This window comes from Carcharhinus amblyrhynchos, chromosome 26 (assembly GCF_965287045.1).
Source record: "Carcharhinus amblyrhynchos chromosome 26, sCarAmb.v2.hapA, whole genome shotgun sequence".
In the NCBI taxonomy this organism is placed as follows: domain Eukaryota; kingdom Metazoa; phylum Chordata; class Chondrichthyes; order Carcharhiniformes; family Carcharhinidae; genus Carcharhinus; species Carcharhinus amblyrhynchos.
In genome coordinates, this window is record NC_137349.1 from 27,018,138 (window position 1) to 27,040,234 (window position 22,097).

The following is a 22,097-nucleotide window of genomic DNA, read 5'->3' on the forward strand; positions in this document are numbered from 1 at the left end:
AGCAGGGGAGTTCTCTCAGCCAATATCTCTTCCTTAAAAAGAAAGGTTATCTGATTATGAAAAAAGCAGGTTAACTGCGTATATACCTCATTGCGGGACACAAATTGGCTGAAACATTTCCTACAACACTAACCACACTTCAAATAAAACCCTTAATTGATTATAAAGGATTGACTGAATTGTTTTTATGTTTGTAAATTAATCCACATCATTTAATTTAACAAATTCATTTTAATTATAATGAATGCAAAATAGTGAATAAACAGGACATAATAAAATTAATTGAATTAATTCAGTTTAATGGACTCTATTTGAGGTGACATTATTGAAACATTCCAACAAATATCATTGATGAGCACCATTTAATAAACATGATTTAATGGAGATCGCGTAATGACATAATTCAATGAATATGGGTTAATGAGTTCCATCTCATGAATGCCATTTAATCCACAAAATTTAATAAGGGTCATTTATTGAGAGTCAGTTAATCAACACCATTTAATGAAGGCCATTGAATTAATTGTATTTAATGAATGAGATTTAATGAGATCATTCACTGAACGGATTTAATGAGTGCCGTTTAAGGAATAGGATTTGAGGCTGGCTGTCTTAATGAATACAATTTCAAGCATGCCCTTCAGTGAAGACCATTTAATGAGCAGGACATAATGAAAACCATTTCAAGAAAGCTATTTAATATTCAGAATTTAATGAAGGTTAATTAATGGGCACAATTTAACTTTATTGAGCGTAGTTTAATGTTCACTCTTTAACAAATACAATTTGACAAACAAGACCTTAATCGATGCAATTTAATGAAAGTTACCTAATAAACATGAGCCGGAAAATTTCCCATCTCGCCACTGCGAGAATTGCAGCGGGCAGGATGGAAAATCCAGCGGTCAATTTAAAGGTCCCCTGAGCTTGGGTGTGAATTTTTGGTCTTGGGGGCTCTCACAGCTGAAAAATCCCTCCCATGGTTTGATTAATCTATGCCATTTAATAAGGGCCAGTTAATAAATGGGCAGCGGACACAATTTAATGAATGGGATTTAATGAAGGTTATTTCATAAACATTATTTAATGCACACCGTTTATTGCATGTGTTTTAATGAAGGTCATTCAATTAATGACATTGAATGAAGTCCATTCAACAAATAGAATTTATTAAAGTTAATTTAATGAACATAACGAAATGTATGCTGTTTAATAAACAAAATATAATGATCTCCATTTAGTAAATGGGCCATGGTGAACAGGATTGAACCAATGGGATTTAATGAGGCGATTTAATTAAAAGGATTTAATGAAAGTCACTATGATGTTGCTACCCACCCAATAATTCTTGCCCCCAGTAGTCAGAACACATAATCTAGACTGATTGCTTTAAAAATGGCAGTTATATTAAAATCGCAACAGTCCCCATGAGCGCTACAATGTTAACCAGCTGGAAAATAAATCATGAATAGTTTTGTCCCTTTTACACGCACATAAGGGTCCAATAAAACAGTGTTTACCTAAAATCATTGCACGCTCTTTCCAAACATTTCAGGAAAAAGAAGCTTATTTTCTTTTTGTCACTTGGGATTCTATTTTTTGACCAAGCTCAATATGGAGAGACAAAATTCAAGACACAGTTGTGTACACAGTGACACAATAAGCCAAGACACACAAAAGTATCCCTTTGTCAGAAGCCTGTCTGAGGAAGCCTGTCGTCTGCGAGCTTGGCCCCTTAATTAGGTTTATCTGTTATAGTAAGTCAGGAGACAGTTCTTCACGAGGCAAGACAATGGGGTAGGCTTTCTGCTTGGTTGCATTGGCATTTGCAACACCATTCACCCTAAACCAGCAGAAGTTTTAAGTGCAAATTATGTTAAATACAGCTCAAGTTTCTGTGATCTTTAGCTAGACGCCTGTCCATCCGGAAAATTGACCAGGCCTCCAGGATGCATTCATCACATTTGGGAGTTTCTGCTAATTACACTGGTTTGTGGGCCTTTGCAGAGGATCCACGCATTAAGTTAAATATTTTGGAGTGCTTTAACCATTTTTTTAATTAGTAGCTACAGTAGCCCAATACAACTAGCAGCTGAGGTATTCTATATATGTTATGTTCAGTAATTCCAGTGCTAGCCTGATGGGCCAAATGGCCTCCTTCTGTGCTGTAAACATTTTTTTAGAAATTCTTTCATGGGACACGGGCATCACATTTGTTGCCCATCCCTAATTGCCCATTTCAGAAGGTAGTTAAGAGTCAACCGCATTGCTGTGGGTCACATTAGACCAGATGAGGTAAGGGTGGCAGATTTCCTTTCTGAAGGACATTAGTGAACCACATGGGTTTTTAACAACAATTGATGATGGTTTCATGGCATCATTAGACTTTTAATTCCAAATATTTTTATTGAATTCAAATTGCACCATCTGTCGTGGTGGGATTCGAACCCAGGTCTCCAGAGCATTACCCTGGGACTATACCACTGCACCACTGCCTCCCCTCTGTGATTCTCTGATTTAAAATCTTGTTACCAGTAGGTGGTGGATTAGCACTAATTAAAAATGCTTGATTTTTGTGATGACGTTCTACATTATAACAGTGATTATACTTCAAAAAGTTATCTTGAACATAGAACAGTACAGCAGAGGAACAGACCCTTCGGCCCATGATGTTGCGTCACCAAATTAAACTAATATCTTCTGCCTGCCTTTGGTTTATATCCCTCTGTTCCTTGCATATTCATGTGCTTATCTAAAAGCCCTCTCCCCTTAAACTCTGTTGCCTGTAAAGCATTTTATAACATCTGTTGGTTGCGAACGACACTGTGTCCGAAACTTTTCATCCTCACTCGAGGCTGGGATTTTCCGGCACTGCTGAAAGTGAGTGGAGTTTTGGCTGGAGCACCAAATTCTTCGTTCTCCCTCACCACGGATCCCGCCACGGGCTAGACTGGAGAATCCCACCCATTGTGAATCTTTCACCCTAAACTCCTTTTAATCACCTGCACCAATTTACCAATCTTGATTATCTCCATTTTTTTTTGAAGCAGAATATTCTCGAAAAGTTAATTTTAAAATACTCTGGTCGATGACAGATTTTTTTTCATTTGTTGGTGCGCTAATGAGTTTGTGTAGAAACTCTGGGATATGGTGGGGATTGTTTGTAGGGGATCGTAGGATTGCAGGAGAGGCGGTGGTCAAGTGGTATTATCACTAGACTATTTATCCAGATACACAATCTAGATGTTCTGGGGACCTGGGTTCAAATCCCACCACGGCAGATGGAATTAAGGACCTATTGCCGACTATGAAACTGTTATTGATAACAAGCTCATTCTCTAATGTTGCCTAGGGAAAGAAATCTGCTGTCCTTACCTAGTCTGGCCTACGTGTGACTCCAGTGCCACAGCAATGTGGTTGACACTAAACAAAGGCTGCTAGGGATGGGCAGTAAATGCTGGCCAAACAGCGATGCTCATGTCCCAGAAATGAATTTTTAAAAATTGTACTTAAAAAGAAATTCTACTCTAGGTGAATCCTGAAACAGGCATGTACAGAAAGAAAAACTATACAGAATCAGAGTCCTGACTAAGGGGACAACACACCAGGAGTCTAGACTCCCTGGTGCCCCTGGAAGTAATACATAGCTGTTAATATCTCTGCCTCCATCTATCCTAATAGAAACTTGTATGTTATTAACAGCTCTTTACGAATATGGAATAAATGCAGCTCCAAGTAGTAAACATCAATAGAGACTAAATAAAAAGTGTATTGCTGACATAAGAGATATGCTGTTGAAACTTTTCATTGTGAACTCATCAGGACAGATGGAGGAATGCCAAATTTCAAAGGGAGTTATTATTTATACTGCGCAAGAAAAAGGTTGGTTGGTAAATTAACTCTGATTGGTTGTCATGAAGAATGCAACAGGGAACGATTGTCCCCCATGTTTTGGTTTGGTTCAAAAAATGCACAATTCCTGGACCTTTTGCCTGAATATATGAACATGTTCTAGATAAAGTTTGGTATTCTCCAGCCTGTCCTGATGAGTGCAAGACAAAAAGCTTCAGCAACATGTCTCTTTTTTAGCGATACTCTGGTGTTGTACTATTTGTGTAGCAATGTATATAAATTGCCGTATGAATTGCGATATGATAAGTAGTTTAACCTGAAACTTTTGTCATAGACTGTTCCTATCTGTTCCCCACTGGGATTTGTATGTTAGGCAATTAGAGGAGGAAACCTTTTTGTGAGGTAAATTAGAATGGAATTGAACAAGAAGAGAGCAGTGTCATTGGGTGAATGGGAATGTTTGGTATTCCATTGTTTTCCCTCAATTTTGATAGACCCACTGGATAATGATTGGAGCATAATTAAACCCAATGGTGATACGGGAGAATATCAGAGATAGGATGATAACTTAAGTATGTGAAGTATGTTTTGTTATGAACTCAGAGGTTTATCTGACCACCCAGGCAACAAGTGCCCTTTAACTGAGTCTCAACAATTGACAAGAATACCTTTCCCTTAAATTCAAATATCCTTTTTTTCCTCCTGTGCATTTAATTTTTATTCCCTTCGCTTTTGGAAATTCTGATTCACACTCGGTACGGTTACCTGCACAGTAACTCGCACTGCACTCCCATTGGGGTACAGGTACCTTGGCGCTGACTCTCACTGTGGTACCGTTGCCTGGGTGTTGATGCTTAGTGGGGTATGGCTCCCCAGGCATTTGATCCCTCTCTTACCTTGACTAATCGGTCTTTCTTCATGTGCTGTCAGAGGGGGAAATCACAGCTGCATCTGATGCTACCCTCACCCAATACTCCCCACATGCATGCGTTTTCCAAATTCATTTTGTGTGTGTGCCAAAGGGAATGGCAGTGGAACCAACTGCAGTGTCTCCAACTGAGATCAGTTAACTCATAGAGCAGGAACTAAGCTTGGGAACTTTACCCCAATATCAAAGGGGAGAGCGGGGGGCGGTTTCTAACCCAAAACTGTGGAACATTAAAAAGAAATGGAATTTTCTGTAGATGCCAGGGAATGTGAAGCAGAATTAAATCACATCCACTTTTCCTTGTTTGGACTCAGTGCTGCGGAAAAGGGAATGATGCTGTAAGTACACGGAATGCCTTCAAGCTGGTATTGGAGTTCCGCTCAGATTTCAAACTTTGCCGAAATAACTTTGATGTGAAGCTACATTTAACCCGATTACCAAGTGAAGAATGATGCAGATGTGGTTTAAATTGAGGGCTGGTAATCAGAAGTAATTGTTTCAAAATGTGGCCAAACCGTCAAGGCTCCTGGGGCAGCAGTTTTTGCACAATGTGCAGAAATATGTTGGAAGTATTGCTGTGTGCACACATCGAGGCTCTTAACCCTGTGTTGGCCAAAACATTCCCAGTGCAGCTTGCCTGAACTCATAGCTGTCACGTTTTTAAGAAGAAACCTTTGCTGCTCCTTTGTTGTGGAAGAACCAGGCATATCATTCTGCATCGTGACCTCAAATCCTTGACCTCCGGTCAAGTCTTGGGATAGGAAAGGGATGAATGAGTTTTCCATCAACAGATAGAGCCGTAGAATTATTGAATGGTTACGGTACAGAAAGTGGCCATTCAGCCCTTCATGTGCATGCCAGATCATTGCATAAACAATTCATAGAGTCCAACCCAGTCCTTTCCCCATAATCCGTCAATTCATTTCTGTTGAAGTGTTCATCCAAATCCTTTTGAAAACACAATTGAACTGAATCCATCACGGTCTCAGACAAGATCCTCGCCACTTGGTCAAGCAGATTGGTAGCTGGAGAAATATTGTAGTGAGTGGAGAGTGGGGATTTTGGAATTGCAGTTATTAAGTGATTTGGAGGATAGTTTTATTCCCCCCGGGGGGCATATGCAGGATTGAGAAAGGCCATGTGGATGTAGGGTCAAGAGTGTTACAGTATAGTGATCAGAGGTGGCCTTATCCATGATTGACACGGTGGAAATGGGGAGGCCATCTGAGATGGCAAAAGGTGAGTGTGAATATGGGTCGGAGAGTTTACATAGAGGGCAGTGAGCTCAGGAGAGGGAACCTGGTGGCTTGAGATGGTGGCAGAAATCACTGAGTGTGAGAAGTTGGCTCAGTGCCAAAGCTGTGAGAGGAAAGCAGTGATTTCATTTCATTGAGAAAACTTTTATGATACTGAGGGAGACAGGAGAGAAAGAGGATTTAAAATGGGAAGTAAGCGAGATGGAACAAGGTGGGGATGCTCCAAGGAGGAGAAACTGCAGGAGGAATAAGAGATAGGATAAGGCATGATTTGGCGTGATTTTCTTGGGCGCATGATAAGAAACCACAGTTTAGAAAGTCTGATGCTGATGGGAAAGATTGATGGTAAACGAGATCGAAGTAGACAAAGAATGATCTCTCTAAAGAGCCTCGCCAACTGGGTGAATAAACCATTTACGAGGATGATCCAACCCTCTAGAACAAGATTAACATGGAGGTCCAAGGTTGCCAATGTCCTCGTAGGGCAGGGTACCTGAGGAGGGAGAGAGATAATTTGGTCTGAATAACAGCAATTGTCTTAATTTAATACATTAAAACTGTCTTTATTCAGCAGAGGCCTACATCGTTGCCTCTCCAATAGAAGAGCCACATACCACTGCAACAATCCAGACGCATGACAAAAGGTTGGGAGGTTTCATTTAGTGGGGATTTGTCATCATCCCTCAGCCTGTTCATCCAGCATTAAGGATACTCCAGTAGTTAGCAATAAAACAACTAACTTCACAAAGTAAATCAAAGTAAAGGTTTAATGAATCAACTTCATTTTATTACCAATTGGGCACACCCTGAGCCACAAATACACCCCACAATCCCCATCTGCTTCCTGTTAATACTGGGTCAGCTGTGTTGCCATTGGTTACATTGTCGACTGGGTCATCTGGTCAGCTGACCTTCACACTGATTATGTTATACACAGTCAAGTTTCCAACTGGGCCACATTGTCGATGTAATCATCCACAGCAATCCCACTGATGGCAAGGGCTTTGTTTGCAAACGATTGGCAATCTGGAGTGAGATACAGGGAGGGCCACTGATACAGACCTCACCAGCAAAGTTAACAGTGGGAAGTAAAATTGGATGGGAAAGGGGTTGGTAAAATTAGGCCTGAGCGGGTGTGCTGAATGGGAAGGTCAGCAAGTGAGTAGGATGGGGAAGTTGGGTTTGTTGTTCGTGAAAAGCCAGACATTGGTGTCTTGATGGGCCCTTTGGAGGAGACTGTGAGAGACACAGAAGAGCACTATAAATTCGCCTGAGATAGTGGCAGGAAAGTAGAAAGATTAAGGAATACTGTTGGACAAAGGATTTAGGAGGACAGAGTCCTCAAAAAGGAAGGAATGAAAGGAGTCATATTGACAGGTGAAAGGGATGGAGGAGGGGAGGAAGAAAAAGGTTCACAAAAGGAAGAAAAGAAAGTGGAAATAAAAATTATGTGCTCTGATGGGGGTTGGGGGTGGTGTGGAGTGGGGTGGGGTGTGTTGTCCAATATTTTAGAATTTGATTGAGGAATAAAAAATAGATGGGATGTTTGAGAGAACTCTTCAGAGATAGGGATTTGGGATCTTTTATGTGTGCATCAGAGAGAGCAGACAGGACTTCAGTTTTAACATCCCTTCTGGAAGACAGCACCTCTGACAGTGTAGCACCCTCTCAGTACTGCCCTCAGGTGCCAGCCTAGGTAATACGCACATTGGGGTTTACAATTACAGCCTTCTGAGTCTGAGATGAGAGAGCTATCACTGAGCCTTGGCTGACACATACAGTTAATAAGTTACCTTAGCCCTCATCGTCAGACCCACCAAGAAGAATTTGGGTGACTGTATACTGTCTTTCATACTGCTTAATCCCAAATAACAAGCTTCATTGAAAAATAAATTCAACTTGAAATTTTGCATTGAATTATAATTGAATGGAATTTCAGAAATGATGAATAGTTATTGCTGTTTTTTAGTGAACATAGGCCTGAAATCTTACATAGAACATAGAACACTACAGCACAAACAGGCCCTTCGGCCCACAAGTTGCGCCGATCACATCTATACCTACCAAGCCATAGAACTATCTGTAACTTCCAATGCCATTAGATCCCATATACTCATCCAGAAGTCTTTTAAAAGACCCCAGTGAGTTCGCCACTACCACCACCGACGGCAGCCGATTCCACTCACTCATCACCCTCTGAGTGAAAATCTTACCCCTAACATCTCCTCTGTACTTGCTTCCCAGCACCTTAAACCTGTGTCCTCTCGTAGCGACCATTTCAGCCCTGGGAAATAGCCTCTGAAAATCCACCCTATCTATTCCTCTCAACATTTTATAAACCTCTATCAGGTCGCCTCTCAACCTTCGTCTCTCCAGGGAGAAGAGACCGAGCTCCCTCAACCTATCTTCATAAGGCATGCCTCCCAGTCCAGGCAACATCCTTGTAAATCTCCTCTGCACCCTCTCAATAGCTTCCACATCCTTCCTGTAGTGAGGTGACCAGAACTGTGCACAGTACTCCAAGTGGGGTCTGACAAGTGTCCTATAAATCTTGTCACACCCACTCTTCCCCTATTCCTCCACACCCCTCACCAGTGATGTTCACAAGATTGTTTTTATTCGTTTGCGGGAAGTGAGAATTGCACTTAGTGTCCATCCCTAATTGCCCCTGAGAAGGTGGTGGTGAGGTGCCGTCTTGAACTGCAGCAGATCATGTAGTGTATTAGGGTGGGAGTTCCAGGATTTTGACCAGCGACAGTGAAGGAATGGCGAATATATTTCCAAGTCAGGATGGTGAGTGGCTGAGAAGGAACCCTTCAGTTGGTGGCTCTCCCATGTGTCTGCTGCCCTTGTTCTCTTAGTGGTCGTGGCTTTGGAAGGTGCTGCCTAAGGATCCTCCTTCTATACTACACCAATGACAGCACACTATATTTTTGTTGTATCTTTAATTAGAATAACATCCCAGCCAATGCACAGGAGCTTTCTTCAACCAGTTGTGATACTGAGCCATGCAGATTAAGACAGCTGAATAAAAAGTTAAAGATTTAGTTTAATCAGTCTTAAAACAGGAAAGAGAAGCAGATTTGTTAACGAGGGAGTTTAAGTGCTTAGGGCCAAGTCAACTGAAAGCATGGGAGGCAGCAGTCTGACAGAGGAAACTCAAGATGTACAAGAGCGAGAATTGGAGCAATGCAAACATCTCAGACGGTCATAGACATTGTTCCCTCTAAGCTGCAGTGGTGCATGACTGTGCAGCAATCATGGTAGTAGCATGCAGGCCGTTCACAGATGTTGGCCCCTTCAAAATACTGTGTGTGAGCCACTGTGGAAAGCAATTTAAAGGGACTGCATATTGAGATGAACATAGCTGTACACAACAAGGAAATTTTAGAGGCATCATTGGTGTCTGGCCCGGCAGAGACAGAGGACATGGGTAAAGCCATGGAGAGATTTGAACACAACAATTGGAATTTTAAATTTGAGGCATTTCAGGACCAGGAACCAATTTGGATCAGCGAGCTTAGAGGTTGTAATAACTTCAGCAAGATCCATGAGGTTGGCCTCTTGGGGTATGAGCTCCCTAATTGAGGCCATAATTTCCTGTCTAATCAGGGATCCTAACTGTTTATAAATATGGGATTGCCAGGTTGACTGGCAGTCCAGATTCTGACTTTTTACCTGAAGCACTCTCAGAGTGGGATTGCGTTTGTAGATAAAGGGAATCTGGTGAAGGGACACCGGTCTCTGAGGAGTTATTTCAGAGATGATGGTGAACAGGACTGTGGATATGCAGGCAGTGGAGTCTGGGATGAACTAACTCAGTGGGAAGTTAGAAGTGCAGAGTGTAAAATACTCCTCATCTCGTTGTTGTAAGTGAGATGTTGCTATGTGTGAAATGGTTATAGTTGGACACTCAGCACTGTTACCAACCCATTATGGCTAACACGAGGGGACATAGCTTTAAATTGAGGGGTGGTAATTATAGGATCGATGTCAGAGGTAGGTTCTTTACTCAGAGGGTAGTAAGGGCATGGAATGCCTTGCCTGCAGCAGTTGTGGACTTGCCAACTTTAAGGGCGTTCAAATGGTCAGTGGATAGGCGTATGGATAACATTAGAATAGTTTAGGTTAGAGGGTCATTAGATTCGTTCCACTGGTCGGCGCAATATCAAGGACCGAAGGGCCTGTACTGTGCTGTAATGTTCTATGTTCTATTGCTTCGAACAAATGTTTTTGTTTGGCAGTGGCTTTCCGGGTTGTGGGTAATGGACTCATCAGCCGGAATTTTACCGCTACACCCACCCCAGAATTCCCTGTTGGCCTCAGATGGGATTTTATGAGCCTCGCCTGAGCAAGATCGTAAAATACTGGCCATTGCATTGATCAGAATGACTGGGAGTCAGCAACACCTATATTCTGATTCTAAAATTTATTTGTGTAAATGTGGGAATGTTTGGCCCACTGGATTCCAATCTCTGTGCAGACATTTGTGTACTTCTTACTTTACATTAGTGCCCTGCACCCTACTCCACTTTGTGTGAAAAATAACACAAGGGATAAAAAAGTATAAGTGCATTTTTTCCTGTTTTTCATTCTTTCTTTTCCTCTCGTTTCTAAAAGAAAGCTACTCAGCTGCTGGCATTGGCTCACTTGACTGCTAACAATGCTAAGCTGACCCAAACTCCCACAACAGCAACTTTCCCTCCCAGACAAACCACAGCCTAGGAGAAACCCACAGCCCTCCCTGAACAGGAAGTTAGTTTAATTTCCTCTCTGAAAACCGCTGTTTCAGTGCGCAATATGCCAATGTTTTCACAGAGACTCCAATCCAATTGGCCAAAATGTTGACATTCTGGCATTTTCACAAATAAACATCAGAATCTGGAAGTGAGCATCAGTTTGCTGACCATTGGGGTGGCGCGGTGGCACAGCAGGTTAGCACTGCTACCTCACAGCACCAGGGACCCAGTTCGATTCATGACACTGTCTGTGCGGAGTCTGCATGTTCTCCCCATTGCATTGGTTTCCTCTGGGCACTTCAGTTTCCTCCCAGACACCAAAAGACATGCTGGTTAGGTGTATTGGCCATGCTAAGTTCTCCCTCAATGTACCCAAACAGGCACCAGATGTGACGATGAGGGGATTTTCACAGTAACTTCAGTGTTAATGTTAATGTAAGCCTACTTGCAACCCTAATAAATAAATAAACTTCAACAATGTGGACAATCCCACTAACCCCAGCCTGGAAAACAAAGAAGACATCTGCTCAGACAGTGAGTTGGAGATAATCCCAAGTGTCTGGCAATTCCTGAGGCAGGAGTGACAAGTATAATCTTTCCTTTGTGTTCAGCAGCCTCTCTGAGCAAATGTTCATAGATCCATAATCTGCTAGAGTATGGTTCAGAATGAACCAACAATGTGAGGTTCCATTCCCACTCTGGCCGAGGTAGAATTGGGGCCCCGTGCCCTACCCCTTAATAAAATCACAGCGTAAGCTGTGGTTCAGCAACCCTCAATTAATCAGAGATGCTACCTGAAGATGAAGAATAGGTTAATACCGAGTATTAATATTAAAAGCCAGTAGATCTTATGAGAAAGAGAAAACTGAAGATGAGGATTTCCAAGGGCAGACATTGTGAGATTGCATTTTAAGATAACCCACAAAATCCTAAATTATTAGGTGACTCCATAGTCTGTTCACTGTCCCAGACAGATTCTACTTCTTCTGTTTCCTATTTCATTATGCATGGATTATTTATTCTGTTTTGTGCTGGGGAACTCTGTGCCAGCTATCAGGCATCTTTATGTCTGACAAGATCAAAAGTATCAACTTGTGATATTGACAGAATTCTTTGAGAAGGTGCCAGATGTGGGTGGATGGAGTGTACATGTGACTCTAATAAAGCTTTGACAAGCACATCAGAGATTGTTGGAGAATTAGTGGGTTAGTAGCAAATGGGTCACAAAAGATAATGATCGGGATCCTCCGATCTCGGTCGCCCCGCCACCACTGCCAGTGAGAATGGAGAACTTGGTGCTCAGCCAAAACTCCCTCCACTGCAGCGGGACTGAAGAATGGCAGCTGTGGGCGAGGTCAGAGAATTCTGGCCAATGTACAATCTTGACACAAACTAACTGTGGCTCAAAAGATTGCAGAATGTGAAATGTGGAAGAATTAGCACCTAACTACCAAATGCTCAAATCTCTTCATTGTTTTCCAACTGTCCATCAAACAGATGCTTGTTTGAACAGTATTGACCTGATGTGAATTGTGATCTATTTCAGTTTTAATGCTGACTAGATTTTCTGCTGCTTCAAAATTCATTTTTCAGGTCTTATGATTATAACGTCTGAGCATTTTCTAATAAACTTCCCCCCATTTGACATGCTTTGTACAATCTGCTTCCCTGAATGCATCTTTCTGGTAAAGTATAAGATTAAAATTGAAAATGTTTATTTGACTGCGGGTTCTCAACACACTGCGGAGTTTCACCCCACAGGTCAACCAGTGTGGGGGAAGTGTTTAAAATTTCAGAAATCAGAATCCGACCCTCCTTCCAATTTTAACGTGGATAACGGGCATTGAATAACCACTTGTACAAAGGCAGGTTCATTGTTCAGATATTTCAATGGGGCCGTGTGCCTCAAATATCACCACAGTTAGCTTTAACACCTGTGGGTTGGGTTTAGCAGAATTTAGGGGCAGGATTTTAAGACTTTGCTTGGGCAAGGCTTGTAAAATCCTGCCTGAGACCAACGGAGACTTCTGTTCTGCGAGTCTCGCCCACCCCGATTTGGGGTAAAATTCCGGCCTAGTAATACAGCGGCAGGAGAGACCGAGTCAAGTCTTTTCAGCATTTCTTGGGGGCCAAGGAGTAAAGAAATGCATTCTCCCAACTGAACAATCAAACTTGCTATCATTTCCACGATCTTTCAATATTTCCCTACAACACTGTCCCATCCCCGCACCCCAATACTACCCCCATCAACCCCGGGAACATCAAATCTCCCCCATTACCCTTGATCATTTCAATCTTCCTCACCCTTTCTGCACTGTACGGATTCTATGATTTAATCCTTCGAACCTATTCCTCCCTCCACCCCACCACCAGACCAAACAAAAGCATCTATTGAGCGTATATTGAATTGTATCGCTGTTTTGGGATAAGAGTTATGAAAATCTGATATTTAATACTTCACTGAACTATGTAAAACAAACTAATGAGATACAGCTGAAAGATGTCAACAGGATCTTCAGACCTTTGGCAAGTTCAATCCACCTGGCTCCTGAATAAAGCTTTCCCAGCCTCAATCCCAACTGGTTCACATGGCAACTTTAATGTAATTTATACAGATTAATCCAGGTACCATAAATGAGAAATTGGCAGGTGTTTCCCAACCGATGTCACTCGATGGCCCAAGACTTATGATGACTGGAATACCAGATTCCATTCCTGCTGCTGCATTTCTCTCTCTTTCTCTCACTCATCTCAGGCTCTTTGGTTAGATTTATGTTTTATTCCTTGGACTCTCCCACCCACCCCCACACCTGTGGGTACAAGGGATTTGAAGCATTGGTCATATAAAGGGCAACCACCAGCGCAGACTAGTTGGGTGGGATTTTATGGTCTCACTCATTCCGAAACTGTGAAATCCTGCCCAAGGTCAATGGACCTTTCCATGGTGCATCCCTCGCCTGCTCTGATTCCCACGGTGGGCGGGACGGTAAAATTCCGGTCACTGTGTTGCTTTCCCCATTATAGTTATTGTATAAACTTGCTCCTGAATCTTAACCTGTTTGCATTGCTGCTTTGGTACAATCTGTGCAGCTTAATCCTGGTGTTTCTGAACACGTGTCACTCGATGACCCAAGAATTATTATGGTTCAAAGGAGAAAGTGACAGTATCGCATACAGAGCATAATAGATAAAAGAGGCATCATTTTCGAGGCAGTTATTTAATCCAGCATTTCAATTAAATGATAAGCGGACAGGAAATAATTGAATTTTGCAAACCCCAAGATGAAGTTATTGAAATGTTCTTTGATGTCATGTAAAAGGGCAGAGTTTCATACGTGGAGCCCATTTTGCATTGTTGGAATGATAATGCACTGTACAAAACACATTGCCTCTCAGTAGTGAAAGATCCTGGCCGTACAATGTGCTACATAGTACACTCCTACAGAGTTACACACCAAAATCTACATTGCCACCTAAACATTGGGATGCTATTGTCTTTTAATATATACCCCTGTAACTTCTTCAAAGTGATTAATAAGAAGGCTGGCAATGAGACACATCCCACTTTCCATCCAGAATGTGGTTTGGTACCATTAGCTGTTTTCCTTTGTTGGAGCTTCTCCTTAAGGGTTGAATTTCCCCCTCCAGCTGGTCGAGCTGACCAGATGACATCTTTATCTTCATTCATTCATGGGAGGTGGGTGTCACTGGCTGGACCAATATTTGTTGCCCATCCCTGAAGGCATTTAAGAGTCAACCACATTGCTGTGGATCTGGAGTCACATGTCAGCCAGACCAGGTAAGGACAGCAGGTCTCCCTCCCTGAAGGACATTAGTGAACCTGATGGGTCTGTACAACAATGGTTTCATGAACGTCGTTAGACTTTTAATTCCAGATTTTTAAAAAAATATTGCACTCAAATCTCCTCTCCCACACAATGATGCTGGTGTTTCCATGGTGATAACTTCATATTTTTGTCCATATTACACATTTTGGCAGATAATCAATAAGCCGTAATGAAAGAGTACATAGAATGATGAGTAAACACTTGCACATTCTACTTTTTGTCTCACCATTTTAGCGAAACATGCACAAGGTTAAATCGCGCATTTATTCATTATACCGATGAATACTTGAAATCACATACACAACAGTATAAATGACTCCATTTTTTATTTACAAATCAGAAATGCAATTAACCACATCTGGATTCCCAATTAGCCACATGTGGCTAAAATACTGGATAACACTGCTACACAATATATCACATCACTATGTATACATATCCATCTAACCCTGCTTCTCCCTGTCATGTAACGTTGGAGCATTGCATATACTTCTGTTACTGAGTTAGATATTACTTGTTTCCTGTCTTGCAATTGTGGATTGGTAACTGCTAATTTGATGATTCCACTACAACAACATGAAAGGACAATTTGTGGTGGCTGATTTTCTATATTATATACAAACCAGATGCCTGACAGGGAACTAATGAATACCAAACACTCCTGTCCTCTTCAATTGATTTGGATAAAACTAATACGGGGTGAGCAACCACAGAGGAATTTTTAGAAACAGGAAATGGGCATTAGACCCAAGAAACCTGCCTCATTTTGTTAGATCTCAGGCCTCATCTACCCAACTTTTAACCATAAGTCTTAATCACATCTCTCTCCGGAAATGTGCTGACAGTCTGATGTCTCTCTTGATCATGCCCCATCCATTTCACAAACACATATCATAGCTTCTGGATCTTACTGCTGATCAGTCAGCCCAAAATATTTTGTTTCAATCAAAATTAACTCTGTGTCTGGCCTGAAACTCTGGTTTGACTTGCTTATCAATTTCAGTTTCATTTTATCCTTGTACAAAGAACAGTACAGCACAGGAACAGGCCCTCCAAGCCTGCGCCGATCACGTTGTCCTACGTAGACCAACCGTACGTATCCCTCTATTCCCTGTCTGTTCATGTGTCTATCCAGATACGTCTTAAATATTGCTAACGCATCCGCTTCAACCACCTCATTTGGCAGTGCATTCCAGACCCCCACCACCCTCTGTGTAAAATAACTTCCCCACACATTTCCACTGAACTTTTCCCCCCTTACCTTGAACTTGTGCACCCTTGTAATTGTCATTTCTGCCCTGGGAAAAAGATTCCAACTATCCATACTCCTCATAATTTTATAAACTTCTATCAGGTTGCCCCAAGCCTCTGTCTTTCCAGGGAGAACAATCCCAGTTTATTCAATCTCTCCTCAGAGCTAATACCCTCCGTATCAGGCAGCATCCCAGTAAACCTTTTTTTGTATTCTCTCCAAAGTTTCCATGTACTTCTGGTAGTATGGTGACCAGAATTGGATTCCAAATGTGGCCTAACCAATGTTTTATATAACTGTAGCATAATTTGTCAACTTTCGTACTCAATGCCCCATCCAATGAAGGTAGGCATGCCATATACTTTCTTCACCACCTTTTCCACCTGTGCTGCCATTTTTTGGGATCTGTGGACCTGTATTCCCAGATCTCTCTGTGTATCTATGCTCCTGATGGTTCTGCCATTTATTTTTTAGCTCCCACCTGAATTGGATCTACCAAAATGCATCAATTTGTATTTGTCCGGATTAACTTCCATCTGCCATTTGTCCGCCAATTTTCCAGCCTATCTACATCCTGCTGTATTCTCTTCATCACTATCTGCAACCCCACCAATCTTAGTATCATCCACAAACGTGCTAATCAGATCAGCTTCATTTTCTTCCAAGTCATTTGTATATGTTACAAACAGCACTGATCCCTGCAGAACACCACTAGTGTTCCATAGTAAAATTGAACACTAGGTCATATTTTCAGCAATGTTGTGAACAGAAATACATTCCTTGATGCTCAAGTCATTTAAAACTAAATCTTAACAGTTTCATTTTATCATTCTGGAATGTTAACCTCCAGTATATGATGAGCTTCTATTTATTTTCAATATTTGGTGGGTGTTAGATGAGTTGGTTCGATGGCCATAGTGCAGGATGATGCCAGTGGTGTAGGGTCAATCCTTGTTGTGGCTGTTGCAGTTAATGGAGGGCTGCCTCCTTGCCTTGCCCTATACTTGATGTGAAGTGGTCTCCCCCAAGCTGCATAACCACTTGTGTTTCTCTTTAACAGAGAGAGTTCCTTGTGGTCCATGGCTAATTATTGTACCCTATCTTCCCAATATTTCAGTAATTCACGCCCAGGTTAGTAAACAACACTGCTCGTTTTTTGACACAGAGCATTAGAAGGAGCTAAGATCCTCACTTTGACCTCTAGCTCAGCTCATATGATGGAACAAGCTTGTAGCTGATTCTCCATTTGCATGTAACCAGGGAAGATTGGCTTTCTTGGCCATTGATTTTTGGAGCAAGCAAGGAGCTGGATTAAGGGATTGCCTTTCCCACTCTGCGCATTGGCTTCATAACTCTGAGAGTGTAACTCAAGGTGGCTATGAGTCAATGAACCAGCTCATTCAGTCAATGGAACAGAATGATTTGATTTGATTTGATTTGATTTTGATTTGATTTATTATTGCCACATGTATTAACATACGGTGAAAAGTATTGTTTCTGGCTGCTATACAAACAAAACATATGTTATGCTAACAAAGTAGCCATAGATATTTGGATAGATAAAGTATAGGCCATTATAGCAGGATAACAATGAGTCAAATGAAAAGCTTAATCATTGGTCAATAGTACACAGAAGCCAAATGCAATAGAAGTGTTAATCATTTCAGAGTAATCATAAGTCAGTGGAAGAGAGATATCAACAATTCAATACAGCTTATGTAAGCCTACTTGTGACTAATAAATAAATAAGGGCAGTTTGCTTCTGTTTGTTTTCCCCAAAACTACAAAGAAATTGGAATCAGCCTCTTCTTAACAGTTTTTTTATTCATCAGTGTCACAAATAAGGTTATATTAACACTGCAATGAAGTTACTGCAAAAATCCCCTAGTCGCTACACTCCAACGCCTGTTCGGGTACACTGAGGGAGAATTTAGCATGGCCGATGCAGCCAACCAGCAAGTCTTTAGTACTGTGGGAGACAACTGGAGCACCCGGAGGAAACCCTTGCAGACATGGGGAGAGCGTGCAAAATCCACACAGACAGTCACCCAAGCCGCGAATTGAACTAGGGTCCCTGGTGCTGTGAGGTAGCAGTGCTAATGGTGATCCTCAGGTTAAATCACCATCAGTCAGTTCTCCGCTTCATGAGGGGAACAGACTATAGTCCTGTGGGATTATGACGACTTTACCTTTCACACCATACAACAAGTCGCCTTTGACAGTGCGTTGACAAGGTTTGACAAAGTGCTCGCAGGTCCATTAAAGGTGTTAAATGAATGACAGGTTTGTCTAAGAATTAGACTTTAGGGATTGATTTAAAGGAGGAGCGAGGTAAAGAGGATTAGATTGGAAATGCAAAAGATTATGGTCTTGGAAGCTGAAGGAACAATCACCAATGTGGATCAGTGGAAATCAGGAAGGTGATGGAGGGACAAAGCCCTATTCTGTATGTGAGAAATCAAGTGAGAGTTGGGGACACGGGAAGACTTATCACAGAAAGGACACAAAAAATGCCGCCATGGTTCTTTTTGGTACTTTTATCAGCAGCTGGATGGTAGAGTGGAACTAGAACCTGTCAAGATCTTGGGGCCGGTATGAATTATCACTATAAATATATGTTTCTCAGACACTGGAAAAAAATGAGACAACATATGGGGCCTTTAAGGAAACTCAGTACTCCAAGTTCTTCAATCAAAGAGCAATGAAGGAATTTGAGTCAGGATCCCTTTAAGTAAAATAAATAAATAACTTTAGTCAAAGGTGGTTATTCCTGAGAAAGAGTAAGACATCTGTGTATATGTTGTACCCCTGCCTCTGGGGAGCAAACTTCTAGGATTCCAGACTTTTGATAAATTCCAGATGTCCAAATCGCACACAGTGGGTCAGCAAGACTTTGGGGAATTGCATTCCAGGACTAAAGTTTTCCAAAAAAGGAATTTTCAATTGTTGACAGGTGTTAAAATGACTTTTCTCATTTTTGTTTCTGAAGTGTGAAGGTTAGGCATGACTTGGCGGGGTGTAAAGAAACCTCCTTACTGTTGGGAGAGTCATGTGTCTTATTAACATAGATTTCAATGATGTCTTGGTCCTCATTCCAACACTCTTAGATTCTTATCCCCAATCACCTTCAGATCCTCATCTCTTCCCACCCCAGCATCTGCATCGACTAACATCCTCAGTCTTATGGGAAGGCAGTGGCCCAGTGGTATTATCACTACATTATTGTTAGCTAATGTTCTAAAGGAGGTGAGAGTGGAAATTGTGGAGACACTGGTCATAGTTTTCCAATCTTCATTAGACTGAGGGAGTGGTGTCAGAAGACTGGAGAATTGTAAATGTTACCCCCTTGTTCTAATAAAGTGTGAAGATAAGCCCAGCAACTATAGGCCAGTCAAGCTTCTAAAATCAATAACTTGGGACAAAATTAAGAGTCACATGGACAAATGCAGGTTAATTAATGAAAGCCAGCACAAATGTGTTAAAGTCAAATCATATTTAACAACTTGCTGGGTTTTTTTTAAAGGCCAATAGAGAAGGCTGATGAGGGCAAATAACGGTAGATGGTGGAATGTGAATTCAATAAAAATATCTGGAATTAAGAATCTACTGATTACCATGAAAACATTGTTTTTTGCTGGAAAAACAAATCTGGTTCACTAACGTCCTTTAGGGAAGGAAATCTACCATCCTTACCTGGTCTGGCCTACGTGTGACTCCAGAGCCACGGCAATGTGGTGATTCTCAACTATTCTCCAAGGGCGATTAAGGATGGGCAATAAATGCTGGCCAGCCAGCAAAACCCATATCCCACAGATGAATGAAAAAGAATAAATAGATAAAAATGTCCTCATCTTCCTCTATTTTTGCCATCTTTTTCTATCTTCTTGCCCCCCCCCCCCCACCCGATCTCCATCCCCTACATTGTGTCTTCATCCTTCATTACCCACAGGCGGGGTGGGGGTCTACATTCCAGACCACCGTTAAGGCCCCAACTTCCTACCACCCTCAGGAATTTCCTCCACCAGCATCTTCAGATCTTCATCCCCTTTCACTCCAAGACCCTGCTCCATTATTCAACTATTCCATCCTACTTCTTATTCTCTCCCTGTGGTCCAACTTTCTGGCTGCATTCTCGCCTGCTTCGAGTTTTAACTGTGCCAGCATAGTTAGCACATTTAGTGTGGTGACTGCCCCTTGGTGACATTGCCCAGTTAGTTTCTGGTGCCTCTCCGCTGCCTAACAGCAAATCCCGGTTTGAGATGCAAGAACTTGGATCCAGTTCTGTTGGAGTCCAGTTTCTCTGCGTGGCAGCCTGCAGTGTGGATCCATCATCACCTTGACCGCCCAGGGCTGCATATCTGAATGTTAAAATCTAACACCGGGAATCACAGCTATCGAATAGCAGCTGCCTGTTGTTGTTGAGGCTGTGGAGTCACCTGTGATGTAAAAAGAATTCCAGTACTTTACTGCAGGAAGTGATTTTCTTGTCTGAATGTAACACAAGATGCAGCAAATGGAGATTCTGTGTAATTTATGAGGTGATAATGCTTTTTAAAGCAGACTATTAAACATGGAGTTCAGATGCCTTGCTACTGATTTTCTGTTTGACTAAGGGCAGTTGCTGAGCCCACGGGTGTGTGTGCGTGTGTGTGTGGGTTTGTGTGTGTGTGGAGACTGTGTGTGTGTGTGTGTGTGTGTGTGTGTGTGTGTGTGTGTGTGTGTGTGTGTGTGTGTGTGTGTGTGTGTGTGTGTGGTGGGGGGAGTGGTGTGGGGAGTGTGCTTGTATGGAGTGTGCATGTGTGCAGTGTGTGTGTGGAATGTGCATGTGAGTGTGTGTGTTTGGAGACTGTGTGTGGGTGGGTGTGTGAGTGTGCGTGTGTGTGTGTGTGCATGTGTGCGTATGTGTGTGGGGTGTGCTTATGTGTGTGGGGTGTGTGTATGTGTGTGGGATGTGTGTGTGTGTACGGAGAGTGTATGTGTAGTGTGACCATGTCTACCTGTGTGCCTCTGTACAGGCGTGTGCACTCTGTGTGTCGGTACAGTTCCTGTTGATGCCATTCAAGACTTTGTTTAAGAGTTGTTTCAGTTGCTCGGGATATTGGGGAATGTCTGGGAATTTTTTCAAAAAAACACTTTACAATCTCCTCAAATCATGTCCCAGAATAGCAGGGATTAGTTAGTTAATTCACTGTAAACCTGCTTGGGTTATAAAACTTCACCTGAAGTTCTGCATTTGCCACATTGTACTTATATAAAATTTTCACTGAGGCATATTAAACCCAAGCTTTGTGATAAATCTGCTGCAGGTGTGTGGGCTGTGAAAGATTCATGAAGTGAGGCAATGAGGTCATTTTTGTTTCAGCTATTTAATTTCCTGTCAGCCAGCCAATATGTTCTTATAGTTAATTTAACAAAACTGAAATCTAGATTATAACTGGGTGTGATATCACCAGTTACTGGCTGTCTCTTGATCATTTTAATACAGCTGTGAATTCTGCTAAAATAACAGAACAAATAACATCACAGAAACGGATTGAGCGTTTGATTACTGGTGTCACCTGGAGGCTAGAATCTGCAGCAGGATTAAGCTTCCTTTGGGAGTTTTATTTTAAGGAAGCTTAATCCTGCTGAAGATTCTAGCCTCCAGGTGACACCAGTAATTTTATTTTAAGTAGTTTTATTTTAAGCATTCCCAAAGTTGCATTGCCAATGGGGAGCTTAACCCCTATATGTCAGGAAATAGTGGCACACTGTCTCAGTTCCATTCCATAATAGTTACCTGCACTCAGGCTCCAAGTGGCATGGTGGCACAGTGTTATTTTTATCCATTCGTGAGACATGGGCATCGCTGGCTGGCTGGCATGTATTGCCCATCTCTAGTTGCCCTTGAGAAGGTGGTGGTGAGCTACCTTCTTGAATCGCTGCAGTCCACATGCTGTGGGTTGACCCACAATGCTGTTAGGGAGGAAGTTCCAAGATTTTGACCCAGCGACTGCAAAGGAACGGCAACGTATTTCCAAACCAGGATGGTGAGTAGCTTGGAGGGGAACTTGCAGGTGGTGGTGTTCCCATTTATCTGCTGCCCTTTACCTTCTAGATGGAAGTGGTTCAGGGTTTGAAAGGTGCTGTCCAAGGATCTTTGGTGAATTGCTGAGCACTGGTTAGCACTGCTACTTTACAGCGCTAGGGACCCAGGTTCAATTCCAGTCTCAGGTCACTGTC

General features: G+C 42.1%; 1 protein-coding gene across 1 annotated transcript in view; it reads left to right on the forward strand.

The window, feature by feature from the left end:
* Nucleotides 1-22,097, forward strand: part of fbn3 (fibrillin 3) — a 227,294-nt gene that overhangs the window by 35,981 nt on the left and 169,216 nt on the right. The window lies entirely within an intron of this gene.